This window comes from Rhinolophus ferrumequinum, chromosome 3 (assembly GCF_004115265.2).
Source record: "Rhinolophus ferrumequinum isolate MPI-CBG mRhiFer1 chromosome 3, mRhiFer1_v1.p, whole genome shotgun sequence".
Taxonomy (NCBI): Eukaryota; Metazoa; Chordata; class Mammalia; order Chiroptera; family Rhinolophidae; genus Rhinolophus; species Rhinolophus ferrumequinum.
In genome coordinates, this window is record NC_046286.1 from 46709384 (window position 1) to 46721645 (window position 12262).

Below are 12262 nucleotides of genomic sequence, written 5' to 3' on the forward strand. Positions count from 1 at the left end.
GTCATTTTCATGTATGTTGGTTCTACAACAAAGTCACACCAAAATTCTCAGGCTAATATTAAGGGAAATATTAGTCACATACAAAGTTCTTAATAAATATTGTGAATAGATTTTTTTTTTCTTTGCTGTCACTCACAGAGCCTAAGAGGATGTAGACTCTTAATGTAGGAGCTTAAAAACAATGTTGATCATCGCTGCAGACTGCCTGCGGCGTTTTTTAAAGAAAAATCTTTTAATGTCCACAATATTAAATCTCTTTTAAAATATTAAGACTATCTTATAGCTGTATGTTTAAAACTATACAATGCACTTTATATTATACTCTCATTTAGTACTGACATTAAACTAAGTGGTAGTTTTTCTTAATTAGGAAACTCGATGCAGAGAGGAAAAAATAATTCTCCGTCATGCTGGAGTAGACACTGGGCTAGAAGTGACTTCATTTCAAGATACTATAGAATTAAAATATGTACAATGACCACAAATAAAAAAATCTCCCCCAACACTCACACAAATACACACACACATGCACACTCTCTCTCTCTCACTCATTCAAAGACCATCATTAACAAAAAACACCTCGGTGAACAGATGACAGTTTGAGAAATTGGGTCAGTTCACTTCTGGACAGCAACCAAAAAGACTGGCCGTGTTCCACCAAGCACTTTCAATCTCCTTTGAAATAAAGAGAACCTGGTTGTTCTGCAGCCAATTCAGTTTATGAAGAAGCTTAGAGAAATCCACAGCTTACAAAAAGAGACTGCATCTTAAAAATAAAGCATTAAGGAAAAAGATATTTGAGTTACTGTGGTGGAATTAAGAAACAAGAAATTTTAATTATTCTGTTTTCCAAATTTTTTCTTTTTAATTGTTTATGAAGTTGGATTCTTCTGGTTCTAAAGAGAAAAAAGTACAGATGCCTTTCTAGGGTGCCTGGAGAAAGTCAATCCCATCAGCTAACATGTGACTTCCACTCAGTTTATCCTAATAGAGTTGGTTCAATGGGCAACAAAGCCTGGGGTCAACCGTAGGCTTCTAAAAGGTTAATGAAATGTAATTCATCTTTTCAGGTGGTAGAAGAAGTGTGGGTAAGCAGGAAGGTGAAGACAGGTTAAGTGTAAGAAGAGACCAAAAAGAGAATGAAAAGAAAAGGTACAGGCTACAAAGAAAAGAGATAACTATAAAGAGCAGGTGAGTAAACAGATACCTAGAGACAGTGGGTGACGTGGTCAAGTGCCCCTCACCGAGCGAGGTCCTCAACACGAAAGGGATCGAGAGATTCGGGCTCCTGGTGACGCCACATCCTACAGCTTCTCTATATTATATGCTGTCGTGGACCAGGTGTCAGCAAGTAGGAGCTGGAGTAAAGTTAAGACCGGGGCTACCTGTTTCACCACTATTTATTTACCATCAACCTCCACCTACCGCAGAGAAGCCTATTTTGCCTGGATCACTGCTCTGCTTCACCCCAAGTGATGGCTCCTTCCTTTCTTCCTGAAGAAGAGGCAGAGAGACCAAGCCAGAGCTGCTTCAGGAGCTTCTTGCAGGTCTTTCTCCATCCTCAGAGTTACAGCAGATGGGGGCTCTGGTTCTTGAGGACCTCCGTGTTCTCACCACCTCAACATTTAGGCAGCAAACACGCCTGTGGGGACAGAGCCCCAAAAAGCAGTTTCCAGGCTCTCAGCCTCACATAGAAAGGTGCTGGCTCAGGTAGTAAATGGCTGTCGACTGTGATTAAATGGCCATCAGCTGTGGCTAGTTGGCCGTCAGCTGTAACCAGTGAGCCATTAGCCATGAATATAACTGCCGTGGCTAGGCTAGCAGAAAAAGGGGGAGCTAGCAAGAAGATGGTGGCTGAGTCTGCAAGCGGCACAGTGAGGGTTGAGAATTGTGTTGCTCCTGGTTCCTGTGTCTCCAACCCAGACGCCAGTGAGAGTATAGTGGTGTGACTCCCCTACCTATGGCTCCATGGGTGTTCCTTTTTGGCCTCACCATGTGCTGCGTTCTTGTGTGGGGAGTGGGACCAGAGACCCCGCCTGACACCCCGCACGACAACGCCATAACATGGTTCTGCCCCAAGAGACTAGACAATGTTCACCCGCTGCCTTGCTCCCTGGACCCTGCCTTCACAACATGCCGTGGATAACATATAACTAAGCCAGAAAGATGAGAGCATCTTCCCATCAAGCACCATCAAAAGCCTCCTTCCCCAAGGATAAGTTAGGCAATTTGAAAATTAAGATTCTGAAATTTTAACAAGTGTATGAATTATGGTTCAACAGGAAATTGAGATAAGGAAGAGGAAATGAGAGGATTATAAATTATAAAGGAGAGACACACTGCTGGTACACAAAAAAATTGCCCTGCGAGCTAGATGGGGAGGAATACCGACCAGTAAGAGGCCAATAGGGCCAGTGCTCGAGTGTCCACTGCTTTCACGTGACTACCTCTGGTACACATGCTGGGGGGTTCCCACACTTGCTCAAATCATGTCAGGATATCTAACAATTAGATTCAGGGCTATCACTCTTTCAAAAGGTCAGTATCAGTCTCCCAGTGATTTGGGAATATCTTACAGGCACAATACAGAAGAGCAGCCAAGTGGTTACCTGGCTCAGCTTACTTCTCTTGCCTGGGTGACTATCCAAATCAGGGACACAAACTCAGATGCTTACAGGGGTCTAAAAAGAATAAGTGAATGGTCAGGCCAGAGAAGACAGTGGGGTGTGGAGGCACCTGGAGAGTAGGTCACTTCACTGTAGCTCCAAAAAGTAAGAACAAGGTAGATGTTTCCAGAGCTTCTGATATTCAAGAAAGCCAGAATATAGAGAGACTATGTAAAAATCATTTGCTTTTTTAATACTGGTAATTTATGTTAATGCTGTGGATACACGTAGTGGTTGGCTTTGGTTGGCCAGTTTGCATCTTCTCCTATACACTTCCTTGTCACACGAAGGATTCTTTGTTCCCTTAAATCTCCAGGGCTGGAGGCTCCCAACCTGTCTCCTGGCCCCTTGGGGTTGTACTGCTGTGGTTTCACTGGGCACAGCAAGCCCAGCAGGGAGTGTGCGCCAAGTAGGGCTTGGGAGCCACATCAGTCGATGTGAATATCAACTGTACCTCCTGGCACGTGATTTCAGCAAGCTACTAACCCTCTCTGAGTCTCTATTCCCTCATCTATAAAATTGGGGAAAATTCTTTAGATCTCCCAAGATTGTTTTGAAGATTAAATGAAGTAATATGAATAAAGGATTTGATGCGGTGTTCAAAAAAGATGAGGCGCTTCCCCTCTTGCTGTTCTCCCATCACCATTCAGCATCACCTAATTCTGCTTGTAAATGCTCGTAGGTGTTAACCTCTCAATCACACTACTGGATTGTACGTATTTCAAGTGAAGAGATCTTATCTATTTTAAGCCCCAATAGCGAGCTTCAATCCTACTGCCATAGACACAGTCGGCTCTCAATATATGCAAAATTTAATTACAATGTGCTATGAACTGAATGTTTCTGTCCCCCCAAATTTCATACGTTGCCTTCATAAGTCATAATCCCCAATGTGATGATATTTAGATGCAGGGCCTTTGGGAAGTAATCAGATTTAGATGAGCACATGAACGTGGGCCCTCTGTGATGGGATTAGTGCCATGAAAGAAAGATACCAGAAAGCTTGTGTGCTGGCTCAGTCTCTCCCCCCGCCTTCGCCCCACCTCCCTGCCACAGTGAGGACACAGCCAGCAGGTAGCTGTCTGCAAGAGAGCCCTCACCAGGAACCAATTTGGCCGGCACTTTGATCTTCGATTTCCCAGCCTCCATAACTGTGAGAAACTGTTGTTTACGTCACGAAATCTATGGTATTCTGTTATAACAGCCTAAACTGACTTCAACAAATATTTAGGAAGAGTTTTCTTAAATCTAGCACCAATGTACTCCATTTCTTCTCTTTCTACCCTCTTCTGATGCCTTAACATCAATATCTATATCTACTCCTTATTTGGCCAGAATATTTTGAGACTAAATGAAAAAACAGGTCCAAATTAAGAATAAAGTACTGAAGAATTTTCTCTTGAGAAGAATGGCATCACTTTTAGGTCAGCAGGGTCCTATTTAGATACTCTTTGCATGCCTCAGGGAAAAAGAAACATAAACATAAAAGATTTCATCACCCTATTAATAAATAAAAGAAAGAATCATGCTTTAATTTTAGCATCCTCATGCAATGTTTGCGAACAGTGCATGTCACTGCACAGGGTGTACTTGGTGGCCACCCAGAGTTCTAGGCAATCCCCAACTATTTGTCCACTTCAGATTGAGAAATCTAAATTATATTCATCTAGGACAATGGTTCACCAACCATGCCTGACTTACCTGGGTTTCTTTGATTTTATGCTGAAAGAATCCCACAGACCTTCAAACACTTTCAGCTTCCCTCTCCCTTGAGGGGTTTGCTGAACAAGCCAGGCAAACGCATTTCCTGTGATTTGGTGAGAAGCTACAATAACTCAACAGAAAGCTTAGTTAGTGGGTTACTTCAGAATGACCCATTGAAAAGAAAGCACTGGCAAAGGCAATCACAAGGAAGCTTTCTCTCTTTAAAGAAGCTCAAGGCGACCAGCTGTCTCTCCACTAAAAGTATTCCAATTAAGGAATTTAAACATTCTCAAGAACACCTTGAGGATAGACTGTAATGAGGGACGGTAGCCTTACTGGGGGCTAGTGCTTACCACTGAACCTCATCTGCTTAGTCATCCAGAGCAGGTGTAAGGCCTGGCTCCTCTGGGAAGAAACTTTCATTAATCCTCAGAAGAAAGCTCAATTTGGTGTGACGACGGGCACCTGCTGAAAGTAATCTCAGGGATTCACTGTTAATCTCTGCTTTCCTGAGACTCGAATTCTGTACGGTTGACCCTTGAACAAAGCCGTTAGGGGCTCCAAACCCCCGTACAATAAGAAATCCATGTATAACTTTAGACTCCCCCAAATTTAACTACTAACAGCCTACTGTTGACCAGAAGCCTTACTGATAACATAAACAGTCAAGTAACATGTTTTATGTGTTATGTATTGTATTCTTACGATAAAGCAAAGAAAATGTTATTGAGAAAATTGTAAGAAAGAAATAATACACTTACAGTACTGAACATATTTATTGAAAAAAGCCCATGTGTAAGTGGACCGGCACAGTTCAAACCCATTTTGTTCAAGGGTCAACTATCCTTCTAAATACGAGCCTCTCCTTAGTGTCGCTGGTTCTTTTTTGAGGGCATAATGACATCGTGGGTTGTTAACTTCTCCACAGGGATCTAAGTTTCCTTCTACCAGACCCCTAGGACTTTGAATGCTCTCGAACCAGCTTAGTGTCTATGTCAAAATAACTGAATTTCCCACACCTTGCAGGTAGCAAAACTACAGACACCACAGCTATTCAAACAATGTCACCTTGGATTTCCATCCCCCCACCCCACACCCCAAACCTACACACTCAAAGCTCCATGCAGATTCTGGGGGGAATTCTTCTTGCCCTCTTCTGGCAAAACAGTTACCGTGTGAGTATAATAAACATTACAGCCCCTAGAACCTAGAGTCTATGGCCAGGTCTGAATCCCTCATGAGCCAGAGGCATCAATGTCTCTGGCACCTGACAATTTCCCTTTCCTGCTTTTGGGCTCACTATGCACTTACTAGTTTCCATTTTACCCAATATACTTAAAAATTTTAGGGGGTGGATGGAGTGGGGGTAGAGGGTCACCAACCCCCAGGCTGTATCAGCTCAGCATATGATTCTGCCAGAAATGTCCAGTTTTGGGTTCCCTCAGTTCTTCCACATTTAGGGTCCTATATGTAACCATTTAGCTGTAATTCAGGCTAGAGCCAGGAATATGTTCTTTGTAGCACATGCTATACTGTTGCGACTCATACTCTAAGTCTTCCTCATAACAGAATGGCACTGGGTGAGAAAGAGCTTAAGGGTAGCCAGGCACTGAGGACCGTCCCCCCAGCGAGCATCAGCAGGGCAGGCTGCCACCCCACGGAAGCTGTCACCTGCAAAAGGCTGTACTTCCCGCACACAGCTAAGTCCGTCCACAGCTCTGCGGAAAGGACTCTGCCTTGCATTAACTTTTCCACGATTTAGAACTGGATGACTGCACGCTGACGTGTCGGTAGCCTGAGAGAGGCGAAGATGGCAAGGAGTGAAACAAGGGCACAACCACATCACCACGATGCTCTGCAGAGTCACTGCATTCTGCAACAGCAGCCAAGAGAACGGCCAGAGTAAACGGCTCCAGCCGCCGACCTGGAGGCCTTGTCCCTGGGGTAGCCTCTGATCTCATTACAGCAGTCGACACTAGTCCTCTCAAAACAAACAGAGGAAATTTATGCCTGCCTTCGCCTGTGGAGAGCTCCACATTCCTTGTTTAACGAGAGTTCCAGCTTCAGTGACCACAGCCACTGGGATGAAGAGGACGTCTGCTATGTTCCAAAGAAAGAACTGTCATCGCTGACTTTCCCTCTTCCTGGGGCTGCTATGAAGGTGGTGGCCTGGAGAGAGCCACTGAACTTGTGGCCTAGGCTCTCTGCTAGGTCCCTGAAGAGAAGTTCCCTTCTTATGTCAACATCCCCAAGCTCGGTCATGGGGCCATTTCCTCTTCAACAGCTCTGGGAAAGTCGGCACAAGGTGGCTGTGAACGGTTCCACCTGCTAAGGCCAGGATTCCAAGAGAGAGAGACTGTTTGTGTAACAAAACTCTAGTTCTTCTGGTGGGAAAAATTTTCCCCCAAAGTACCCTTGCTTGAGCCTTGGAAAATTTTACCTAAGTTGGGGTTCCCACTTTTAGGATAAATGGCAGAAGGGAAAACGTTTTTATACCCTGCAATTCAACCTCAGACATAACTGAGTGCCCAGCTTATGGGTAGAGTGAACCTCCAAACCCAATTAAGAATAGAGCAGTGGTTCTGAGCCAGGGCCCATTTTGCTCCCCAGGGGACATTTGCAACATATGGAGACATTTTTGATGGTCATGATTGGGGGAGGGGCTACCAGCACCTAGTGGGTAGAGGCCACGGACGATGCCAAATATCCTACCATGCGCAGGATAGTCCCCGTTATAAAGAATTGTCTGGTCCAAAATGGCAACAGTGCTGAAACTGAGCAACCCTGATGTAGAGCAAACACTCAAGGATGTGGGCAGGTTTAAACTAATGGCGATCACATTACAATAATGTTGATATGCAATCAAAACGTACACAATTAACCACCACAAAAATTTACCAGCTCTCTCCTCAAGTAAAATAAATGAAAGCTGCCTTTCAAGTATACAGAGGAAGATTATTAAAGCCGCCTGGAAGACACTGGAGCTGCTTCAACATTAGACTGTATCATCAGCACCATCGTGAGCGCTGTGTTTTTTCCAGGTGTGATCTGAGTGCTTCATTATCACAATTCAGTGGTGACTATTAACAGAAGGAACTTATGAGGTAAGTTTCGTAATTACTAAAACTGTACATGTAGCCTGAGTATATCTAGGTCTGGGAAAAAAATGGCAAAATGTTTTAACTTTTAAAATACTAACGAAATCTGAGGAACTGCGGTGGTGTTGACCTACATTCTAGGGAGGCCAGAAAAATTGCATAGTAGGACGTTAAATAAATGCAGAATTGCAGAAATGTACTATAATGAAAATAAGCATGGTGCATATTTTGAAATACTCCCCATATCTAATTTTCTGTACCAGTTTGCATATATTCCATTTCCTCTACATAGCATACTTTCTGTATATTTGGTATAAGAATGTACATTTAGATAACCCAGTCATTCTTCTCTCATGAACTCCTTTATTCCAGCAAAAGGAGGAAAAAGCTCCATCCAAGCGCAACTAAAGCATGTACGCAAATTTGAAGAAAAAGAAAGAAAAAAAAATAAAGAATTTCATGAATGAGCAGGAGACAATTTTGTAATGGACCATTCTAAAGGCTTGTGGTATAAACAGTAAACAAAACTGATTCACTAAATGTTAATACTGTTTATCATGATGTAAGGCTTGGGTTTTCTTTTTTTTGATGTCTCAGAAGCTAGAGGAAAACGAATACTGTGGTAGGGAAAAATGATACTTTCCTTGGCATTTCAAAATCATTGCTCAATTCCTCTTGAGCAAGGAAGCCATAGTAATGACTTTATTTTACCTACCGCAATTACGGTACACCTCGAAGTAATTCTCCCCAATATCCCACTTTCCTCCCTCCACTCAAGTCCTGCTAAACAATCTCTGGAAACGATTAACCAAGAGTCGTGTTCCAAGTTTCCTCTCCTCCCTCCCCTGCTGCCTCAGTCATGCTGGAGTCAGGACAAAGCAAACTTGTATTACATCACAGAGCAAACTCATTTTCTATAAACCATCCCGTTGGTAGTTTACGGCTACTGGAACCCAAGGCTGTCAACACTGTGGTCTTTGTTTGGTGGGTGTTGTTTTAAAAATTAAAAAAAAAAAAGTTTCCCCACACCCCCTTCCTTTTTTGAATACAGGCAAGTAGTTCAAGGCGCCTTTCCAGCCTGGCTCCACCCCGCTGTGTAAACTAGACATTACCTTATACACAAATGAATCTACGGCATTCCTCAGTCTAGCTGCCTTGCTGCAAATTCCTACGCTCCCCAGCAGCCAGGCAGCACACTCCCCCGGCTTCCCCTCCTCTTTCCTTTTCCCCCACCCTTTTTTTTTTTTTTTTTTTTTTAAATTTCCACTGCCTCACTGTGTTTTTGTGTAAATGATCTCACATGACTCAACAAATCCATCTGCCTGAAGCAGGCCAAGTCTGGAGCCCTCCCAGGAGGGAGGAGAAGAATTGCTTTGTGGAAAGGACCTGGAGCTCTGCCCTTTCTCTGGCTCAAATTACCCGCCTGTCAGGCCTGACGGATTTGGCTAAAAATAAAAGGAAGCGGGCTGTGAAAAGCAGATGAATGGGCTCAGCAGTTCCTTAGATAACACGGGCCTGCTGTTGCCCAAAGCTCCCCAAACAGAAACTTCAATGCGGGGCCTGTGAGCCCAGGGAGGTTGCTTCCAGGTGAAAGGGGCTGTCAAGTCCACTGGAGTGGGGGAGCATGTCCTGTGTTTCAGATTTCTGTTTCAAAATGTGTGTGTGTGTGTGTGAATGTGTGTGTGTGTGAGTGAGTGTGTGTGTGTGTGTGTGTGTGTGAGAGAGAGAGACAGAGAGAGAGAGAGACAGAGAGAGAGAGAGAGAGAGAGAGACAGAGGGGCTGACTCTCATATAAAAAGGTTCTCAGTAAAACAGTAGAGTTCAGTGGAGTGAAGGCTTGGCTTGTTGAAAAAAATCTTGTTTCCACTACAAAATAACCCTTCTCCCTACCTCCCAACACCAGCCATTTTAAGCCTCCCTATGATGTCACTTCTGCATTCAGAGCCAGCAAAGAGCTAAAAGTCCTTCTTGTAAGTGTATGCCCAGCGCCCACAGTGGGTATTAAGCACTTAGGTTGGCAATGTAATGACACACTGTAACAATCTGTAATATGAAGCAGTCAGCAAAGCCCTGGCTCTGAAAGCTATTTCTCCCGACCATTAACCATATGTTTGGCTCCTCAGATAGCCAAGCGGGTGTTCCAGCTTACCATCTGGTTTCTATCCACACAAGCAACTGCAAAGCACAGACTATCTCCCTCTGGAGCTGCGTGCTTCTTTCTCTCTCTTTTCCGTTCTTCCCTTCCCCTTTCCTCCTCCTAGCTCCTTTGGAACCCTCTGCGAAAAAATTCTCTGCCATACATCACGTGCAAAGAAAACTTTACCTGACCTGGCAGCAGCAGAGCCATTAAGAATACACAGCTGGACTGTAAACACAGCAGAGGGCCGTTTACCATCCACGAACAACACGGTCTCTACCCCCTTCCTCATCTCCTAGTGAGTGCGGACACTGGATCCAGTGTGTTAAAAATAGGTACATTCTTGACAGATCCAGGGGTTGTTGTGGTGCCCTTCACACTCACTTCATATTCTGGGCGGGTGTACGGCTTTAAAACACACACACACACACACACACACTCACACACACACACACACACACACCCTTAAGTTTCCCTCTGCATTCAATCTGCATGACATCAGTCTCACACAGATGACATACCAACTGCAAACAACCAAGTTAACTAAAGGATTCTATTCCTTTTTCTGCCTTAAAGGATTCGATCCCAAGTATTTTCTTTCTTTCTTTCTTTTTTACTAAAGAACCCAAACTGAAAGAGATGACACTTTAGAAAAATAAGAGCACACAGCCATTTTCAACCAATTGACAACTTGCAAAATCTATGCTTATTTACATCTGTACTTTAATAGTACACAGTTAATGACATGGACCATGCCATTCGTAGGATTTTCTTACAATGTCTCCAAAGTATCCCAGATCCTCTCCTTTACAGGATTTCAAATACTTTACTACAACTTCTTAAAAATTTATGAAGAGACATGTGATAAACAGAATTTAGGTCATTTTTCCCTCCTTTCCCCACAAGAATTATAGTGCATTTCCAGCCCATTTGACTGGATAAAGAAATTCAAGGGAATCCTTTCCCATTCCTTAAAAAAAAAAAAAAAAAGAAAAAAAGAAAAAAAAAAGCTGGTTTCTCACATACCCAGAACAAAAGAATATCATTAAAAAGTGATTAGGAGAATGTCAGATTTTATCAACGTGGCAGTGCTGCGAGGTTCCGTCAGGGAGTACTGTTTATTCAGCTAACAAGGATGCCAGGGCGGCCGCTACCTGTGCAAACTTCTTACACCCACTGCTCTTGTCAGTTCTCATTTCCATGACCTCAAATACGGTTCCTTAGCTACTTCTACCAATAAGGGACATAAAATTCCTTGGTAGGTTTTAGAGAATAACAGAAAAGAGAACTTTTAATTTCAGAAGACTTGGAAAACTCCACAGAAGACAGGTTCAATTCGATGCTGTTTTTGACCTGAAGATCATAGTACAAATGTAAGATTACATTACCTTTACTTATAATATCATTAAGAAAAGTGGTCAATTCAAAACTTCCACAGTTTCATAATTTACCTGGCTCTTTCAGCACTGTGGAAGCAATTTATTAAAAGGTATTCGTGGTTTTCATAAATGCTGATGTCGGGGCCCTCCTCCCCCAGCCTAATTATACCAGGATCACTAGGGGTGGGCCCGGGCATCAGTAGTTTTGAAAGCTGCCCAGTTGTATCCATCATGCCTCCAGAGTGGAGAAGTCTTGCTCTATGTGAACTCATGTGGTATTACACACGACCTCATCAAAACCAAAATGAAATCTTTGGAATGGAAATGAAATGAAATTTAAGATTAGAACAGTGGATTTCAAACTTGGTTAAAAGTGGAATCTTCCATCCAACACCAGCCTTTATGAAATCTCTGTAAACAAAACAGCAAAAGTGGTAATTTACACTGTCATTGTATACTCTCAGTCTGCACAATGTCCATGGATTTCAAAAATTCAAATGTATAATTTTTAATTACTGTAAGTCAATGAGGGAGAACAAAGAAGCCATTTTATTGAACACAAAAGTACGAAACCGGGGTTATGGCTGAGAGAGCCAGTGCTGTGCACCTCAGCATCCAATTTTTTTCCATGGTCAATGGTTCAGACGGTCAAGGCTGGAGGCAGTAAAAATAGCAGTGTGTGCAATTGGATGAAATTAATTCACGTACATTAATTCAATAAATGTCGATTAAGTGTCTAGTACACACTAGGTACTGCCCTCAGGGGTCATCAGAGGAATACGTTGTAGCCTTTCCCCTTGAGAAGCCTAGTTAAGAAGACACCTATTGGCAGAACAGCAAGGTAAGCATAACCACGGAAGGACTAAGGGCTGCTATGGGGAGAAGGAGCTAATCCTGTCTGAGGAAATGGTGTTTTATAACTGCACCAGCATGGGACATTCAAGTCAGGTTCTAAAAATCTGAGTAAGATTTTACAGCTAACAAAGAAAGAGAAGAATATTTCAGGAAGAAGGAACAGAGTGTGGGGGAAAAAGCCCTAAGTATAAATAGGCTTGGTAAATTCTGGCGTTATGACAAATCCTGAGGCAGGCAGGAAGGGCTGGTATAAGCGGTAACTGAGGCCAGGTTGTAAGGAACTTCCAGAGTCATGATACAGCTTAGACCAGCACTCATCAACAGAATTGTAAGGTGAACCACACACGCAATTTCAAATTTTCTAGTTGCCGCATTAAAAAGTAAACAGAAACGGGAGAAAATAATTTTAACGATGTGTTATTT

At 43.1% G+C, this 12262-nt stretch overlaps 1 protein-coding gene across 3 annotated transcripts in view; it reads right to left on the bottom strand.

The window, feature by feature from the left end:
* BACH2 (BTB domain and CNC homolog 2) overlaps positions 1 to 12262 on the bottom strand; it is a 326058-nt gene that overhangs the window by 245983 nt on the left and 67813 nt on the right. The window contains exon 1 of one of the 3 annotated variants that reach the window (XM_033100236.1): positions 9792 to 9850. The exons of the other annotated variants lie outside the window; for them this stretch is intronic. The gene's annotated coding sequence lies outside the window, so the exon portion shown is untranslated. Of the gene's footprint in view, positions 1 to 9791; positions 9851 to 12262 lie in introns of those variants that run through there. 3 annotated transcript variants of the gene reach the window in all.